Source organism: Falco naumanni, chromosome 13 (assembly GCF_017639655.2).
Source record: "Falco naumanni isolate bFalNau1 chromosome 13, bFalNau1.pat, whole genome shotgun sequence".
NCBI lineage: Eukaryota > Metazoa > Chordata > Aves > Falconiformes > Falconidae > Falco > Falco naumanni.
In genome coordinates this window covers 11,190,670-11,208,749 of record NC_054066.1, presented here as the reverse complement: position 1 = coordinate 11,208,749, position 18,080 = coordinate 11,190,670, and the positions used below count along the sequence as shown (strand labels likewise).

The window sequence follows — 18,080 nt, the reverse complement described above, 5'->3', positions numbered from 1 at the left end:
AAAAGGAATGAAAACAATTAGTTAATCTCTATGCTATTTTGTAGTATATTTGTTGTTTCTGGGACTTGTTCAGAGAATCAGTTAAAAATAGCTAAAAATCAGGTAGGCCTGAACTGTAAAGAAAGGTTGTGTGATAAACTTCAAAATCTGAAGAACAGATCCCCAGTTAAACTTGTCATATCTCCATGTAAGCTGTTGGCTCTATAGGCCATCAAGATATTTTTCATAGAAAAAGCCATGCTGTACAGGGATATGCTATGCACCTGGCTAATTGTTGTTTCCCTGCTCATCAATATCTGTATTAATTAATCTTTCCATAGACCTAAATACTTTTGTAAATGTTTATGTATCAAACTATACATCGATACACATGTGAGAAAATTACTGCTATAATACAGAAGATGAAATTTGGAAAATAAAGAATGTAAATGACTGGATTTAAAATGCAGGATGTGAATCAAAGGCTGAAAAAGTATGCAATTCTGACCATTAGTTTTGCCTGATAAATGCAACATTTTCATTCTCCAGCATCCTTCATAAGAGTAAGTTATCTTGTAAATTTTTAAAAGCTCTCTTGGCTATTTTCAGTTGCTTGTTTTTTAATATAATAATTTAGTATTATACGCACTTTTTACTATTTGCTCCTCATGTTGTTATATAAAGATTTTATAGTCCTTTTATTCATTTGCATGATTTATTTAGGCCTTCTACCACTGGTTTGAAGTTTTTTCGGGTATGCGAAGTATTCCTTATTATCCTTTCTAGACTTGTTATGTACTGTTTCACTTGTCTCCAAGACTTTCCGAGTTGTTTGTTTTTTTTTTTCTCATTTAAATGTGTTGTCCAGTTTTAAGACTTGAGAAAGTAGAGTGTATTCTTCTTTTTATGTGAGCATACATCAGTTTCTAATGCTCATGGAAAATGAGGTGTATGCTGAAAATAGGACGGACCTGGTATAGACTATTATCACAGAATCACATGATGGTCAGGGCTGGAAGGGAACTCTGGAAATCATGTAGTCCAACCCCCTGCTAAAGCAGGTTGCACAGACTCACATCCAGGCAAGTTCTGAATGTCTCCAGAGAAAACCACACAACCACACAGTGAGGAAGGCTGTTCCAGTGCTCCGTCACCTTAAAGTTAAAGAGGTTTTTCCTTGTGTTCTGATGGAACTTCTTGTGTGACAGTTTGTGCCCATTGCCCCTTGTCTCATTGCTGGGCATGACAGGGCACCACAGAGAGCCCAGCCCCATCCTCTTGACACTGGCCCTTAGATATTTGTAGACATTGATAAGATCCCCTCTCAGTCTTCTCTTCTCTAGGCTAAACAGACCCGGCTCTCGCTCTCTCTCAGCCTCTTCTCATATGGGAGATGCTCCAGTCCCCTCATCATCTCCATAGCCCTCTGCCGGACCCTCTCCAGTAGTTCCCAGTCTCCCTTGACCGGGGCAGCCCAGCACTGGACACAGCACTCCAGATGTGCCTCACCAGGGCAGAGCAGAGGGGGGATCACCTCCCTCCACCTGCTGGCCATGGCCCTCCCAGTGCACCCCAGGGTCCCACTGGCCACCTTGGCCACACGGGCACGCTGCTGGCCCATGGGCACCTTGCTGCCCACCAGCACTCCCAGGTCCTTCCCCGCAGAGCTGCCCCCCAGCAGGTCAGCCCCAGCCCGTGCTGGTGCGTGGGGCTGCTCCTCCCCAGGGGCAGGACCCTGCACTTGCCTTTGCTGAACTTCACCAGGTTCCCTCTGGCCTGCCCAGGTCTGGCTGAATGGCAGCGCAGCCTCCCGGTGCACCAGCCACTCCTCCCAGTTCCGCACCACCCCCAGACTGGCTGAGGGTGCCCCTGCCCCTCCACCCAGGCCGCTGATGGATGAGCTGCACAGGGCTGGACCCAGCACTGACCCTGGGGAACACCGTGAGCTACACGCCTCCAGCTGGCCCCTGCGCCGCTGGTCACAGCCCTCTGAGCTCCGCCATCCCGCCCGTTCTCAGCCCACCTCGCTGCCCGCTCGCCTGACCCACACCGCCTGCGCTCACCTGGGAGGGTGTTACGGGAGACAGCGGCAAAATTATGAAGTGCTAAAAGAAAAAAAAAATCTTTTATTTTGACTGTGGAAAGATGAAGATACATATACATCTTCCTTTGTTATATTTCTTCTCCTTCCTTTCATGTTTGTCTTGCCTCTATAAAGTAATCTTTTCTTCTCTTTGTTTAAATCAAGAAATTCTGGAAATACTGACAGTAAGAGAAAAAAATTGAAAAGGATAAATAAATTGAGTTTCATTTATCTTCTTTTCATAATCATTTATCTCTGCATTTTTCCAGTAACAATATAAAACCTAATATTTTCTTTTTTTGTGTAAGTTTCCATTATGTTCCTTGAAGAACAATGGAAGGGGATAGCAGCATACACCAGGGTTTCTCAGGTTGGGTTTTTTTGTCATGTTTTCATGTGCAGTGATTTCTGGGGTAAACAGCAATAGATTACTTAATAAATATGGAAATTATTAGGGTTTTACTGTTCACCAGTGACCAGTTTGGTTCCAGAGATTGCATGTTTCATTTCTCAATAGCAACAAATTCTTGATTTGTTCTCAAATATCTGGCAATGCATTTTAGTAGGCTGAGCATGTAGAAGTTGTTTTGTTTTGTTTCCTTTGCACACAAATGATTACACTCAGATTCATTGGTAAATTTTCTTAATGCTGTGTTATCTGATATATTTTGAAACAAGGAGTTTGTGTAATAAGAATTTTTACATTTACATATGCAGACACATATTTTTTGTGGTTAAAATTTTCAAGTTTTTGATGGTTAAGGATATGTCCATTTGGTTTATGTCTAAATCTTTCCCCTGATGAGGTCCTGCGAAGTGCTGAGCATACCCCCTTCAAAAACCAGACCCGTATCTCAAAATGTGCGTTCAAGGGAATACACTTTTGAATGTTATAACTAACAGCAGAATAAAAAAAGACAGTAGCATGCTTAGAGAATTTGCTTGAAAGCAGAAGAGTGAAGAAATCCTGGACTCACATGTTTTTATGATTTACAGTATGGGTCCTGACTCTGATGCAGAGTTCTTCCTATGCAGTGTTGAGGTGGTCTTGTTCTTCTTATCCTGGATTCAACTGCCTGTATAAATGCTGCTCACCCTCTTTGCATCAATGAAAGCAGACTCTCTGGTCTCAGACACAGGCTAGCAGAGCATTGCTGGCAGTCTAGCACATAAGCTTTACTGTTTTCATCTGCAGGAAGCATTCCCATGCAGACCTGCACAGAACCATTCTGTCTTGGGTGGATGCAGAGCTCTGAGGTTTCAGTGCTGAGCAGGGAGTATCAGATCTTCAGTGCCATTGGTGAAGTTGGGGAGATGCGACTGAGGGATCTGATTTTGGTGCCTAATGCGTAGCAGAAGGCTTTGAAACGTTGACGTTTGTAACTGGTGCAAGAAATTCTCTCCTGTGGCTTACACTCTTGAATTCTGGGCTAACTAATAGTCCATGATACTCTACATTACAGGACTGTTCACTGGTTTTCCCCTACTAGAGAAATTGTAGGGATTTTCTGTATCCAAGGAGCTCTGACAATATTACAGCTGTTGTAGAGAAGAAAAAGGATTTTATCACAGGTTGGGCTGTGTGTTTGCACAGCTGGTGCTCCATCCGACTGTTGCGATGCCGTCATACCTTCAGCTTCTGCTTTGGTGGATCTGTGTAGCGTGGAGAAAATGCTACTCTTTTTTGCATCTGTGGTGGACTTCTTGGGAGCTGAGGTCAGGGCTGCTGTTTGGAGAACTTTACTGGTAACAATAAAAACAGTGGATCCTCATAGTAGTGAGGCAAGGAAATCGTATTAGAGGAACAGTGGGTAGCAGCATTGTAATGGGAATTAATTTTAAAATATGATACATACTTTGTTTACACTAGCATTGTTTTTACTAAATGCTTAGTAAAGGGAAACAGGAAGAGATGTGGTAAATGAAGCCGAGATACTGCATTTAGATAAATCCATGTCATACTTCAGAGTAGATATTGACGGTATTCATTGTGGTTCACTGATTTTGTTCCACTATCACATAATCTGCACTAATCAATGCAAATATATTTCCTGTCAGTTAACTTAGCATTTGTCATGGCTAAGTTCATGGCAACATACACAGTAGTAAGTAGAAATAGCAGCTTAGTGACTTCCACTTTGCCAGTGCTGTTATTTTGCAGAGATATTTAATAATTGCACTTCAGTTCCTATTAAAAAAAAAACCCAAACAACAATTTATCAGATTTATTAGTTTGAAGAAGGATGTTAAATAATTATGTAAAATTGTTTGGTACAAATCATTTGGAGGCTATGTAGAATTCTTTCCTGATTGCACCGATAGCAACATGAAGAATCGCACATTGTTTTGAACAAGTGTTAAAATTCCCAGAAAATTCTGTGAATCTTTGGGTGAAGCGGTAAAAATATCTCATATCTGTTAATCTTGTTCCCTCACTTAGCCTGCTGTAGCAAACTGTCGAAGGTTATGTAAGAACAGGGAAACTTTCCTTAAAAAAACCAGAACTTTCAGTGAACATACTGAGGATCAGAGCTTGTCTACTGAATCAGCTCTTCCGTTCAGGTTTGACAGTGTGCTTTTTCTTCTTGTTATTTATTGAGTCTAGGGAAAAAAATTGAGGTAAGGCAGCATCACCTCCTCTTAGTGCTGTGTTGCTTCACAGGTTGCAATAATCTGCCTGTTTCTGGACAGTTTGGTTTCTTTTCTGGTTGCTCCTGTGCTAGCTTCAGAAATGGAAAGCTTATGATAAGTCCTGGGGCAAACAGCCAAACTGCAGATAAGTTGCTACATTTTGACATACTAAAGGTTTCTAATCACAACAGAACTGTGTTTCTTCTGTCTTATTGGCACAACTCTGCATAGCCCACCAATGGGCTCAGTCAGGGGGAAAAACTAGATTTGTTTGTACTCTTGCACTTGTAAAAAGTCCAGTGGACTAGAAACCACCACTGTATTTCCACTTGCCTGAGCTACATGATTCCAGAAAAGAGCAAAAGACAAAGGGACTTTTGTGTGTGTAAACTGTGGCAGGTTACAGTCACGTTTTTCTTATGGGCATGTGGAGCTAAGATGAGCTGAGATTATCCACAAATCTCATTTTCCCTTGTCTGAGACAGTATCAAGAGCCTTCTAAAAGGATTACAAGGACTTTGGTCTGTCTTCTGTGCCGAGTCCTGACCATGTGGCGTTGCCACGCGGCAAGAGGGATAAAGGAAGCTGCTGTGCCTGACACAGTGTATGCTCTGGCCTGTCTCTCTAGCAATGTTGCTTTTACTTATCTTAGATAACACTCCATTGGCAGAATTTTTTTGTCAGCTGACTTTTGTGTTAGCCAAACTCTTTCTTTCACTATAAAATACAATTTCAATAATTTCTCTAAAAAAAGGAAACTAAAGTTGTCTTCCAGAGGAAACCCTACAGGTTTAAGTACCGGTTAAGCAATCCGGATCAACTACATAGTAAAATCTTCACCTAGCAAAAGCTGCAGCAATTGCATTGAACATTTCCTGAAGCAACACAAATATTTCTATCCCCAGTAGACTTTAACTTGCCTTGTGTAAAAATCAGACTTTCTTCTCTCCATAAAACCTTTAACATGCATTAGTATGCATGTGGTAATGAAAGTATCCTGTCACCAGAACTACACATCCTCATCCAGACCAGAACCCAGTTAGTTCTTGTCAGGTGGGGATGTGAAAAAGGAGAGGCAATTGTGGAGATCCAATACAGCAGATGAAAGATAACTGAGCATCTGTGGAAAATGTAAGGAAAATACATCTAGGAAATTTCTGAACCTAAAAGATGTCAGTAAAGAAAGTTTGAAATGGTAAAAGTATTAATGAATAGTAAATGTATGAGAAAAGGAAATATTGCCTGATGGTCAGCAGTATCTAAAAACTTAAGAGTGAAATGGTATAAAGACAGGCTCTGGGGAGGATATCCGTACAAAGCAGACAGATCATCTAGCTTCAGCAAAAGCATCCACTGCTTCTGCAGCAGTATCGCATATTTGGGATGTCATGGCAATGTTCAGGCCTGTACTAGACCAGAGGCACAGCCCAAGGTTGGCATCCCATTACTAGATGCAGAGAGATGACTGGGTGACTCCAAGCTGCATGTGTTTGTGCAGGCACGCTCTAGTCCTGAACTCATTCTTTATCTGAGTTACTTCTTATGTTATCCCATTTAGGCCTGGGATCTGCAGTACGGCAGCCTGAGGCAATACTAGGGGTACAATGCTATACCAGTATCATCTTGGTGATATAGTGCGATGCCCCCCAGCATGCCACTTCTCCCACCCAGGACTTCTGTGATGTATGGGTTTGTGAGGAGTAGGGGTGGGAAAAGAGCTGAACATCCATGCTAGGGATTTCTTTCATGGAAGGTCTGCATGGTTCAGAACCTTTTTTCATACTTTTAAGCTTTTGTAAGTTGGAATGAACCAGAAGATGGTTGAAGACATTGCTTAGATCATGTCAATAAATTGAAAGGTTGCTTTGAAGCAACAATCAAAGATCACAGTTGAACCTTTCTGAAAAAAGAAGGGGGTAAAAATGACATGTCTTATTAAGTGCCAGTGTTTTATTTAGTTAGATGTTTAATCATTCCTTTAATTTTGCATTACAGTGCTACATAATTTCTAACTTATTTTATTTTTATTCACCTGGCTTCTAGTCAAGGACATCAAGATGTCTCAAGACCTTGACCCTATGAGTATTTCTCTAAATCATCCTATAAGCGTGGATGATTTCCAGAACTGAGGTTAGATTGGTCCTGTAGAAATCTTGGAAGTATTCTGCTCTTTGTAAGCAGTGGGGAGTAGAATGAGAATTTAATGTCAGTATTATCTTGACCTTATAGTTGGAAGTCCAGTTTTTCTTTGATGTAAATTAGGTATTTCCACTTCCTTCATTGAAACTTCACTACAGGTGAGGATCTGGACCTAAGCCTTTAAAAGGTCCCACTGTAGAACTTTCATTAATGGTTGATTTCAAGGTTCTTCGGGGAATTTGATGTTTTTCATCTTTTACATGTTCTGTGCTTAAGAAAATACTACTCACACCCAAATATGTTAAATTATGGTAGTCCTATCTTTATGTACTCTGTTGAGCCCACAGTTGCTGTGGGTTTATGTAAAAATCACAAGATTTAACTTTTAGCAGCTTAAAACTTTCTAGCTATTTTCTAGAAATTAGCTCAAGATTTCTCAAAGAGAAAATCTAGCACTAAACAGGCTGGGCTGCTGCATGAACTAGGAATGCGTTAAATTCCAATATATTTAAAAAGTTCCAAATAGTACACTCTTACACTTCTACCTCACTGTGTTTCTTGAGGGATTCAGTGTGAACACTAGCCTTGAAGAATATGAAAAGTTAGTATTTCTGCTAGAGGGACCTTTTATTAGGCTTTGCTGTTTAGCTCGCCATGCCGTTAGCATATTAATAGCTATGTATTTTAAGAACAGTAAAATACATTTCTCTGTACAGTACAAGATAATGTAAGAAATTAAAAACAGTGGATTCTCTGTCTTCCTTTCTAGCTCTAGGTAGCTGTAGCATGCGACCTTGTTTTTGGTCCACGGCTATAAAAATACCCCATCCTTTAAACATAGAGGTTACCTTGAATAACCCATCCCTACACAGAGTTATATTGCTAGCTTTCCAAATTATACAAATTACTCTGAAGTGAAAACCGCAATGGAAACAGTCCAAAATCACATTCTTGGCTCAGCTTGTCATACCCTATGTTATTCGCCAGTTCCCTTTTCCTTGAGCTTTTGGGGTAGTTTATAAAAATGTTTCTGTGTATCACATTGAACACTTAAACCAATGTTATTTTCTTCACATTCATTACTTGCTGCTCTCAAGATAGTATCGAGAAGAAATGAATGCAAAATGAATAGAATATCTATAGCTCAAGCTTATTTATTATATTAAACAGATGATAGATTTTATTGTGTTTGTATGGTCCTTGTAGTAAATATTATATTTCAATACTTGGAAACTAAACATCAGAATCAAGAGATGGAAAACATCGTTGTGATGTGCCACAGGGTGTCTTGTGGTAGCTCAGAGCTTCAACCAATTGCTCACAAATTTCTGGGTCATTAAATTGCTTTTGAGGACGTGCTTCTTGGAAAGGGATTTCAATGCAAGACAACATATAAATAATCATAATATCTGATCTGCATTAGGCATATTTCAGGAGAAGAAATTTCAGGGAAAAAAGAGAGGTAGTCCAAAATTTCTACATAGACATAGCACTGGTAGGTGATAATTCTGCAGCATACATACTGTAGTTGATATTTTCTACAGTGCCCCATTAAAAAAAATGTATTGCTTCATGACATCTTGGTTATGAGGATCAAGTCCTAACACCCACTATTTAATAGATGAAGGCCAAGATGGAGAAATATCAGTCTATAAACATGAGAGTAGGGAATATTTTTTTAAAATGCCTGAATATCAAGAAGAAACTTTCTGGTATGTTCAAATAAAAGGCACAAGTAGGATCCATACTGCTTAAGACATTTAGAAGAAGCTAAGGATCAGATTATGATATCCTTCTGTAGCTGGTATGTCACACGAGCCCTCAAACAAATCTATTAAAAGCCAGTTGGATTAGGAAAAAAGGATGTTATTCTGTAAAGGTAAGTGTATAATAATCTCACTATTAAATGGCAAATCCTCTGAAGGATTTTTCCCAGAGTACTTTCGAACAGATACGTTATTGCTGTTGTTAACCATAACAGACTAGAGTAGGGCTGAATTATAAAGACAACTACTTTCCCCTGTAGAGGCAGACAATATAATTCCAGATCCTGAAAAATTAAGCAGTTACATGTTTAATCCCAGTGTTTGATTTCTTCTTTATTCATGTGAGGGACAGATTAATTGGTGATTTCAACATTCAATGTATCAACTTGCAATACAGTCTGTTCTGAGACTACTGCTTCAGACTAGTCCATGCAGTAGCTTTCTGAATAGAGTGAAACTACACTTGCAAACACTGCTTTGGATTTTGAACATTTCAGACTTACTGCAGCATTTTGGTATCAACCACCCATGGATGTTTGTACTGCCATACACATTTGGATTATGGGTGTTCTTCACATTGTTTTAGTCTCGTGACTATATATAAAAATTATTTGCTATTAAACTATTGATTGAAATATTTCATGTATTTAATCTGTAAGAAAAAAAATAATTCTATATGACATGAATGACCAATTACACAGCATAAATAAGAAGTGGGAAATAGTCCAAGTGACTATTTCACCAATTCTTTGATTAAAGTTTGTTCATCTACAGCCCTTTCCTATAGCCCAGTGAAGCTGATGAGGCTCTGGGACTTTGGCTCAGGGACTTCAATTGTCTGCTCTACAATTACAACAACAAACACAACAGTAGGCTGTTTGCAAACAGCTGGTAATTGGAAAAAGGGCTGAAGTTGTTAACAGATATTTGTCAGCACTGATTTGACAGTTGTACAACATTACCTTCAATTACAATTCTTCCCTTCCATAAGAAATTGTACAGTCTATGTCTAACTAGTTTCCTCAGTGGCTGTCACGCAGTGGGCATAATATTCTGTGGCATGTATCTATTGCATGTTAAATACCCTCCAGCACTTGCTGTTTATTACCCAGTATAAACAGGCTGTTTTCCAATTACTTTATCAAAAAACAGTTCTGGTAGCAGAGCAGACATATTTGTGACAAGTGGAGTTAGGCAGCTCTGCCCAGCTTAAGGTTTGCCTATTGATAATAGGAGATGCTAAGTATTCTGTCTTGGAAAGAGAAAGATGACACTTTTACAAGCAAAAGATATCTTCATCCAAGCTGTGATTGTTTTTGGTTTTGTTCTTTTTTTTTAATTTAGGTTAAGAACTATTTGTATTAGGCATCCTAGTGCATAGTTCCCGAAGATCAAACTCGTGTTATACTCACTGACGCTCACAGAGGAGTTGATGGAATTCCCATGCTTTTTTATATCCTGTTTACAGGTTCAAATATTTCCTCTGCCTTTATCTGCATTTCCAAAGGTCCATCTGCCAGAGAACTGTGCTAAATCCTTGGCTACGGTACTGCCCTTCAGTGCAATAGCACAGACACCTCCTTTGCTTGTGCAATTTAAGTGTTGCTGTTCTTGGGCTTTCTCAGGTTTCCCTTTTAAGATAGCAAGAGCCAGCAGCTATCACATCAGCTTATAGCCATTCTCCTGTTCCCCACACTGTGCATGTGTGTATACCTTCCTTTTTTTTTTATATATATATATATATAAAGTGGGTGAAAAACACAAACTGCAGTCATCAGTCAAGTTTGTAAGCTGAGCTGTGACATTATCAAGACATGTTTCTTTCTCTGGTCTGAGGCTTGTATGTTCTTTCTTCCTTACCTTTTGTGGTCTATAGGTTCCAATAGCAAATGTTCATGGATGACCTGTTAGTCACCTCATGGTTTTTGTGCTTTGCTGGTTGGGGTTTTTTTTCCTTCATCATCCCCCCCCCACCCTTGCTATTTTCTGTTCTTTTTCTTCCAACTTGCCGCATTCATTCCTAAGCAGGTGCCTCTACAATCTGGACATCCTGTGGTAAAATACATGTTGACATCCTATTCCTTCTAAAATTGCCTATTTCTTTGTGGCCTACAGATAGAAGTAAAAGGAATTACTGCTGGGTATGCTTCAGCCCTTGCCTGTGTCTCTCATGCTCCTGGTTTTTGGGCAAGTTGTAAAACTAGGAAATACTATGGTACTGTCATTGACATATGAAGAAAAAACAAAGCATAAAGGTGAATTAATAGTCTTTTGTGAAACAAAACAAAAAAATGTAATGTTATAAAACCAATTTTGTTGCAAATTATTTTTGTTCCCTGTAGCAAATAGGATCTGTTGTTTCCTGCTATGAGTTGTAGAGAGCAAAAAGCTCTTATTTTTCCTGGTCCCATACAGACCTATTCAAATCCAGATTTGGATTCCTACAGGCAGACAGGAAAAGAATGGAATGGAGAGAAGCTGTGAATCTCACTACTCTCCATTTCACTGCTAGGGTGACAAGATACATTAACAGGCTCCATGTGTGGGAATTCCTCACCTGTATTTCATACTTGTGGTATTGTCACTTCTTGACTGTGGTTTCCTGCATATCCTGTGTGCTATAGTTTCTTTTTCATGACTTTTCAGATGTAGCTGTTCCTGTACAGGTTGGCACAGGATTTTGCCTTTAGAGTACACCCACAACAGGCTGTGTTCCACTGAACAGTCTGCAAGTACTGAAGGAAGTGAATGTCTAACATTAATATGTGGGCAAGGGGTCTTCAATGCTACTGGTTTTTCAAGCATCAGTTTTGCAGTCCTTGGGTTAAGCAGCAGTTGATGGAATTAAATGCTGAAGTGCTAAAGTATCAGCTCTCTGTTATGATGCTTAACAATTAGGAAAAAAGCCAGTATGGTTTTTTGCTCAGTTGTGATGATGGCACTGTTGATGATACATTAGCTGTCTAGTGGAAGTGGCTGTGTATTCTCCCTCTTATATGTCTTTTCCTTTACCCTAACATTGCACGTGCCTTTTCTTTCATGCTCTTTCTATTGTTGCTTAGTAGACGTCCCTTTGGGCTGTTAAAGATGATGTTTTACACTGGCAAACTTTTCAGTATCTTCAGTCAACAACCTGTGACCTAATGGATGGACAGTGCACAGCCTGACATCACAAAGAAGCACCCTTACTGTGATACTTGTAGGGTAAAACCTAAAGCAAGTAATGGAAAATCTGAAATCAAAATGATCTCATCTGTACGTGCCCCATTATCACAAATGGAAGCTGGTTGAATATTTGCCTGTCACAATTTTTCTACTAGTAATTATCATGTCAAGGCTGGAAATACTGTATCTACAGGGAGCTAGTGGATACTATGCTTTTTAAAATATTCTATATGCATGATAAGACTTCCTTCTCTGGTAGCTTGCTTATCATTTTGACTGTTTCTTTTGAAGTAAGAAACAGATGGCAGTATTCACTGTAATAAGTGCAGAAAAACGTGCCAGCCAATTAGGGAGGTTTCAACTGACTGAAAACCTGGATCCTTTTCCGATATTTTGGTGATTTCCTCCCCTGCCCTGTGTGTCTATAGGAAATTTTTATTTATCATTTGTTTAATAAAATCATAAAATTAGAGATTAAAGGAACCTTAGGTCATTAAATCTCTAGCAACGAACTTGAAAACAAAGAGCTGAAATGCAGTTTATTTTTTTCCCCAAAGGATCATTATTGTCTGCCAAAAAATAAGAAACCCAAAACCCAAATAGCCTTGTTAATGTGAACCCTGTCCCTCACTTGAATGGGCCAGTAGAAACTGTATCTGTGTATGACCTTAAAATATTTACTAATTCTTCAATCTCTAGCACGTAAAACTCTTATCTCATACAATCAGTCCCCTTTCAAATATCGTAGGATTTTAAATAACTCAAGATCTTTCTCAATGTCTTGTCAGGCTCCTGAAATTGTGAAATTGTCATTCCAACAGTTTGCTTCTCAACATTTTGGGGGTAATATATTTCCCACTCCCTCATCAGGAAAGGTTAGTGTCCTTGCATTTCCTACTATAAGCTGGGAGAGTTTAAGATGCTTTAGATCCCTCAGAAAAAAAGATTCTTCGTTTCACCCTATGAAACCAAAATTACAGGTCACTGCTGAAATGCAGGTCATTACTGATATGCTTCTTACACACCTGTACATACCTTTATCCTTTCCTATCAGTCATTATTATTGAGACTATGAAAAAAGGGCATTTTGGGTTCTAATATGTGATTTTATTCCCTGGCTGTGTAGTGCTTTGATCATTTTTGTGAGCTATTCTGTAGTCCTGTCCTTGCTGTACCTTCATTTCAGAGGTAGAACTATGCAGGTTTCACTGCTTTAGGATTTTCAGCTCAACTTTTTATTTTATTCTACTGCTTTCTGCTACAACCTTTCTTTGCTATTCTTAAGATTAGACTCTCTAAATGTCTACTGTAATACCATTATGTATATTTCTCTGCTAACCTTTTGGTATAACTCTTCTTCAATGACTTTTCAATTGTAGCCAATGAGCTTCTAAGGATGTAACCTAAAGCAAAACTGGTGCCATTTAGTAGGGTAAATTTAGTCTATGAAAGATGAAATTCTGCCTCAGGCACTAAAGCAATTTTCAGAGTAGCACATCAGCTTTTATCAGGGTTGGTCTGTTCTTCCTAAATGAAGGTATTCAATCTGTTTATGTCTGACTATGGTCACTCTGGGAAGCATTTGGTGGTAGTTAAGGGTAAAATAGTGATTGTTCTTCAAAATTAGAAACAACTGGTAGCTCTGCAGTGATGATTTAAATGTCTTTTTTAAAAAAATCTTTCAAACCACAAAGCTGTGTGTTGTTCAGTGATTGAATGCATTTGGACTTACGGAACTTTTCATTTAATGCTGTTCTCCATTGTTTTTGGCCAAAGCCCAAGCCTCACATCTTCTAGCTGCAGGATTCCTTTCTGCAAACTCCATCCTTTGCTGAAGGCTCAGTGTAACGTGAAACCAGCCCTGTTTCCCAGCAGGCAGCACATTAAAGGTCTGCCTGTTGACCAGCTGCAAAGACAGGTGTTATTCTCCTTTTCTTTTTACTTTTCCCTTTACTTGGTCTTGTAACATCCCTAACATACTGTCAAGTCCTGAATGAAATGAATGATGAAACTTTATAGGCTTGGAAAAAGCTCTAATTCAGATGGTGTGGAGCTGGGGATTTTGATCTAAAGTCAAATGCTCTTAACTGCTTGTTTGCCACATTTGCGTCGGGCGTCCAAAAGACTGAGCCAAACTGGAAATCCAGCTCGTAGGGATAACTGCAGAGATCACAGGCATTGAGCATTTATCTTTCCACTTAGGCCACTTAGCACTGACAGCACCATACTGCAGATGCTGCAGAGGCCTCAAGGTTTTGATATGGGATGCTCATAGCACGCTTCCCTACCATAAAAGAACTGCGCACAGGTGACTACATGTAAAAATATGTGTGAGCCCTCAGTGCCCCTCTCTCACCTGTACCTATTTCACATGCATGTTACCTGTGTGTTGGGTCTAACCCACTGCAGTCATGGGGCTATGTGAACGGGAGACTATTTCTGCTGTTGTGTTCAGGATCTATAAGAATAAGTAAGGCCTGAGAAGTGCAGCGATACCCAGTCCAAAACTAGTTTCTTGACCCATTATTGATGAAATGCATCTCTTCCGTCTGCTTCCATCACTACCGCATGCTTTCAGTATTCTGTTTAATGTCTAATTTAAACTGTAACCTTCTCTGCCATGATCCTTTCCTCATGCTTGCCTGTACAATATCATGTACGCCTGTGGTGTTCTACAGGTAACACAGAATAACCCATTTTAGGAGCAGATTATTTTTCAGAGGAAGGCAACTTCTGTAACATAAAAGAAACAACAACTGGAACTTAAACCAACCGAGAGCTTTAACTTCCTTTCTAGCCAGGGATAATGGCTCAATCTAGTAACAGTCTGTCCATCAATTAACATAATTTTGTGGAAGATTTACCAGTCTACGTCAGCTTTATGGGCTGTCTCAACTGCTCCACCCATATCTGGTATTCCAGCCTGCATGTCTCACTCTGTCACCTTGAATTATGGGGAAAATTAATACTGAGGCCCTTGTAAAAAAATATTTTGCCAATTTTTGCAGTGGCTGTGACAGTGCAGCCTGTCCTTACTATGTGCTATAACAGCTTATGCTATTGTCTGTTAGCAGTTAATGATGATGCTTAGCACAGGTTGTAAAAGACATGCAGACATTTTGAAAACCTTTCTCTGATTCATGCTTTTTTTAATGCATTAATAAGACCAGAGAACTGATATTCTGTAGCTTCAGTTGAATTACAGTTTAGTGATTGATTTAATCCTTCTATTATTAATTTGGTTAGCATAATAAACACTTTATACTGGATATTTGGATATTTTGATGGATAATTTTGAGTGAAACAAATTATGGGAATATTTCTTTAAAAAGTTTTTATTGCAAAGAAGAAATTATCATTCAAATAGTATGAGGTGGCAGTGACTTCACCCACCAAAATAATTAAAAGTACTGAAGACACAAACATTAGCCATCCATAAAAATTTAACTACATCCACTTTTCTGCTTTTCATTGCACAGTCAAAAAGCATTAAGTGAGCTATAAAATATGTGAAAAATTAACTTGGCTAATGGGAAAATTATTTCATCCACCAACTAGTGAAACTACCAAATTCATACTAACCTTACTCTGTTCTAGAGTTTAGACAACCTATTTTGATATTTATTAGCAATTTTTATTAAGTTTCAAAAATTAAAGTGAATTAGAACATGTAGAAATGCCGACAGTGCTAGATTTTATTCCTTTTTCCCGTGACTGTTTTGGGTAAAATCACAGTGATGGTTACTGGAATTTTCCTTAAGGATTGAGCAGATTTGAGTAAGTGAGATCTTATTCAAGCCATTTAAAGTGAATACCCATGGTCATAAAACAGTATCAAGGTATCTCATTTGCTGGACATGAATAGTGACAATGTTGTTGGGGTCACTCTGCTCTGATATTTCTGCTGCCCCCGACTAAAATGTTGTGCTTCATTTAGAAAAATATTATACATAATTTCCTGCCTAAAATTCTATTGAACTGTAGATTTTAGTCAATGGCAGAACTCCTGCTAGTGTCACTGGAAGGAAGTGCAATAGTTATTGTTAACAGTTGCTTTAGACGCTTCATTTTATTTGCTTTTAAAACAGAATTGCATCTGGAGCTTGTGTTGCTTAAGGCAAAATATTACTTGGAAATTACTCTTACTGAGGTTAGTGATTGGCAAAGTTGCGTTTTTGAGTGCGTTAGTCAAGATGTTGCTGGGCAGAACTATACCTTTAAATCTTTCAAGATTATTTACCTCTGGTAATGTGTAAAATAGTTTAGCCTTATAGATCATATTTACTGGAAGCGGACTTACCAGGAGCATAGTGACCTTGTAACAAAACCTGACTGTGCTTCCTCCTTTTGCTCTGCTCTCTTCATGTGGTACAGCTGAATTTCCATAAAAACAAACCAAGCTGCAATGAGGTATGACTGTACTGTGGCACTCCGCACTTTCAGTTCAGCCCATGTTTTACATGCAGAGCACTGCTTTTATGTTTCCATAGCCATCTCTGCTTAGGCAAAGCAGATCAGAAATCTTTCTCATGAGAAAGTTTTGCATCCACTTTGCTTAGGTAAAATGACAGCAGGATGCCTAAGTCAGAGAAGAATCAGATCTTAAATTTCAGTTGTGAAAATGTGGGTATTTGATTGTGATTTTGTTGTGAAGGAAGTGAATGTAATTAAAATGAACACATTTGTTCATATTTCAGAGAACGTTACAGGGTATTACAGATAGCTATATTTAGCTTGCATGACAGCTAATAAACTCTTACACGCTGACAAGAAAAAACTGTGCTGACAAGGAAAAACTGTACTGGCACTTACTGCTGGAATATGACTCTTCAGTCAAAAGTCCCACACCTTCACCAGTACTATCTTATGGCTTCTTTTAATACCTCAAACCATTCTGATCACTTCTCGTGGCAGTTGACTTTATATATATTGCATGTTACTGTTCAACTGTATTTGGTTTAGCAGTGGGTTAAATGCAAGAATAATTTATATGCAAGACATGCTTCTCCTTAAAAAATCTATTTCACTTGATCTAGAAACATAACAAATATTCAGAGGAGATGATATATGATAGGTAACAGTTGGCCCAAATCACTAGTTTGGTTCTAAAGTCACTTTCCAAAGCTTTGATTGGTATTGCTTTTTGGACAGTTTGCTTCCACCATTCTTAGAGGCTTCATGAAATTTGAACGCAGGTTCAAATTATTGCCAGGTCTGGGGACATGTGATTAAATCTGATGAACGTAACAAATAATGCAGTTGCTTCTAAGAGCAATGCAGTGCAGGATTGGTCAGAAAATTTACAATTGCATTTTGTTTGCTGAGCCTGCAAGACTGAACTGTTTTGCAAATATAGTCTGGTTTTATCTAAATGGACCAGAGGCTGGTCCATTCTGGAACCCCACCTGCCTTCTGCCCGTTCACCTGCTTGGCTTATGGCTGATCCCCTGCAGAGGCTGCCGAGGAACCCAAGCCCTGGTTCAGCAGCAGCACAGCCCAGTTCTGTAGCAGCCATTGCGCTGTCTTAGTGTAGGAAGAGTCCAGAGCTTCCTGAGTCTGCTTTTACATCAGCCAGCCAGCAACTTAGGCTTCATTAATGAGGAAATTCCTTGCCTTTGGAGGTCATTGAAATAGTATTTGCAAATATTACTGCTGGTGCAGTTTTCTGAAGTACTTTTTTTAAAAAAAAGTCAATGATTATGTTCAATCAAAATCATGGTAAAGTGGCAATAAAAGATGGACTGAAACTTTTAAAACAACAAGGATTTTTTTTAGAATTAATGTTTAGGTGCTTTAAACTGGGCCCACTGTATCTAAGTATTGCAAAGGTCTGAACTGTGGTATTATCAGATGAATATTTCCCTTTGAGCTGAAATAACTTACTCGGAATTCCTATGTGTCCATATTCTTCCAAGTCATATCACAAACCCCTTTGGAAGATAGAGATGGATGTGCTGACAGCTGTGGAGTTGATTCTTCACAGCCACTAATTATAGCATGGTAGGGTTCTGCAACAGTGCATCACACAAAATATTTGTCTTATCAGTGCAAGCCTGATACATGGAGAGGAGTAATTATTTTTTGCCCTGCTTATAATGGTCCACAGATACCAGGGAAAAAGCAAACCTACTTAAGGATAAGTGACTTCTAGCATTTTTGAACATCTACCTAAAGACCAGATGTCCCTCGGATGCTCTACTGTAATTTTCTTATAGTTGTCTTCTGTTCTGAGGAAGCCTTGCTCTTTTTTGCCCTCAAACACTAGGCTAAGCAGATGGGTATTAAATAACAATTTCTTCTGGTTTTTGAAGGAAGTT

General features: G+C 39.0%; 1 long non-coding RNA gene across 2 annotated transcripts in view; it reads right to left on the bottom strand.

Annotated features, from left to right (window-relative positions):
- Window positions 1–1,752: 1,752 nt before the first annotated feature.
- Window positions 1,753–18,080, bottom strand: part of LOC121097022 — a 95,766-nt gene continuing 79,438 nt past the window's right edge. For both annotated transcript variants that reach the window (XR_005830746.1, XR_005830745.1), the window contains one exon: window positions 1,753–3,805. This is a non-coding gene — a long non-coding RNA (uncharacterized LOC121097022). The remainder of the gene's footprint in view (window positions 3,806–18,080) is intronic.